This window comes from Curcuma longa, chromosome 12 (assembly GCF_044706935.1).
Source record: "Curcuma longa cultivar G26 ecotype Majalengka, Jawa Barat chromosome 12, ITB_CL_G26_1.1, whole genome shotgun sequence".
Lineage (NCBI taxonomy): Eukaryota > Viridiplantae > Streptophyta > Magnoliopsida > Zingiberales > Zingiberaceae > Curcuma > Curcuma longa.
The window spans coordinates 9361636-9364209 of NC_133872.1; positions in this window are offsets into that span (position 1 = coordinate 9361636).

Below are 2574 nucleotides of genomic sequence, written 5' to 3' on the forward strand. Positions count from 1 at the left end.
TTTGCTTCCGCTAACACTCTTACAGAGAATTTTCCCTCTGTGTCTTTGGGTGTCTCAAACTCATCTATAATGCTAAACCAGTTCTCAATATCATTCATCAAATAATACTCCATCCTACCTTTCCAATAGGCGAAGTCGTTTCCGTCGAAGTACGGTGGTCGTGCGGTGCTATAACCCTCTTGGAACGCCATATGTTGCTCCGGTTGATTGTTAGATCCTCCGAAACGTCCTTGCTCTGATACCACTTGTTGGGATCGGTTGGTTCGCTAGAGGGGGTGAATAGTATTTTTTGAATCTTCTTTGATTGTTTCTCTGCAAGAGTGTTAGGGGAAGCAAAATATAATAGAGAAAATAATAAATCAACGCTAACCCGGTTCGTTTACTTGATATCCACCTCCGCAGAGGTGACTACTCCAAGGATCCACACGCACGCACACACCCGCTGCACTATGAATCGTCTCCTTCTCAAAAACCTCGAAGGCGGAGAAACCTTTACAACCTTTTAGTTCTCCTCAAAAATGATGTGAAATAATATTTTGGAGGAGAAGAAAGAAAGCAAAGAATCAGAGAACAACAAGTTCTTAAAAGAAGTGCAAAGAGACAAAAGAATGGATGTTTCCTTGATCAGATCTCGAGCAGGCTTCTTTTATAATTCTGCAACATCAGTCGACTGCTGGCAGGGCCAGTCGACTGATGGCTTCAATCGGCAACAAAATCTTGCATTAAAGCGCATTAAATGCTTGTCATCTTTCTCCAACGTTCAAATATCAGTCGACTGATCCAAGACCAGTCGACTGGCATCAGTCGACTCCAATACTCCAGTCGACTGCCCAGTCGACTCCTGTCTTCCTCTGGCTCGACTGATTTTTCTGTGTAAGTCTGATTTATGAGCAGTCGACTGCTGGCAGGGCCAGTCGACTGGTAAAGCTGAAAAATCTCATTTCAGCTTCTCTTGACCTTGACCTCGGCCTTCAAACACCTCCTATAGCCTCGTGCCTCCCCTGGATGCTCCATCATCCTCGCACTAGCTTGAGATGCTTCCATCAGCTTCGTCATGTCAAGTCTTTGCCAAGACCAACCTTGGACTTCTCCTTGCCAAGACTACCCACTTGGACTTTTCTTTTGCCAAGACTTCCCTTGGACTTTTCTTTTGCCTTGCCAAGACTTCCCACTTGGACTTTTTTTTTGCCTTGGACTTTTCTTTTGCCAAGACTTCCCACTTGGACTTTGCCAAGACTTCCCACTTGGACTTTTCTTTTGCCAAGACTTCCCACTTGGACTTTTCTTTTGCCAAGACTTCCCACTTGGACTTTTCCTTTGCCAAGACTTCCCACTTGGACTTTTCCTTGCCAAGTCTTCAACCTGGACTTTTCTGCAAACTTGCATTAAACATGTTAGATCACAAGTATTGCCTAACTTTAAACACGGTTTAGCCAAACATTGAAACTGAATGCTCTTGGGGCAAAGATTGCACCAACAGAGAGCTACAGAGTTGGACCTCATCACAGAAACCCGAGAACAAACAAACACGTGAGTCTACACCTACTGGTTGGAAGCGAGTGATTCCTCGTTCATTTCATGTCAGCGACTTCGTCTGGAAGAAGAGGAAGCCCATGGATGGAGTAGGAAAGCTTGAGCCACGATGGGAAGGACCATACCGAGTCACCTGTCGACTCACTGGTGAATCCTACTATTTAGCCAATCCCTAAGACAAAGAGCTCCCGAGGCCATGCCACGCTACTCACCTACGGTCCTACCGCACTTAGAGAGGGGTATTTGATCTTACACCCTTGTAACAACTGTGTATGAAAAATGCAGGTTTCCACATGAACTCTCTATCGGCCCTCTCAGCCCTCTCAGCCCTTCGTTAATGGCTCCGCTTTACGATAGGCTCGGATTACTCAGACTCTTTCTCTCAGCCTTCTCAGCCCTTCGCTGATGGCTCTGCCTTACGACAGGCCCAGATTACTCAGACTCTCTCTCTCGGCCCTCTCAGCCCCTCGCTGATGACTCCGCCTTACGTCAGGCTCGAAATACTCAGGATCTTTCTCTCGGCCCTCTCAGCCCCTCGCTGATAGCTCCGTCTTACGACAAGCTCAGATTACTCAGACTCTCTCTTGGCCCTCTCAACCCCTCGTTGATAGCTCCACCTTATGACAAGCTTGGATTACTCAGACTCTCTCTCGGCCCTCTCAGCCCCTCACTGATGGCTCTGCCTTACGACAAGCTTGGACTCCTAGCTCCGTGCTAACTGCTTGGCCTCCCAATAGGCCCTAGTCTCCTCAACAGCCCTCTCAGCTTCATTCAGGCAACAGCTCAGTACCTCAAGCACTTATTCTCCTCAATAGCCCTCTCGGCTTCATTCATTCAACAACTAAGTATCTCGAACACTTATTATCCTTAGTAGCCCTCTTGGCTTCATTCATTCAACAACTCAATATCTCCAGCACTTAGTATCTTCAGCGACCTAGTCTCTTGGCCTTTAGCGCACGACTCTAAGTACAATCGAGGTAATAGTTGTAATGTCAACACTTAGCCATGACAAGATTCCGCATGGCTCGAAAACCTCTATCT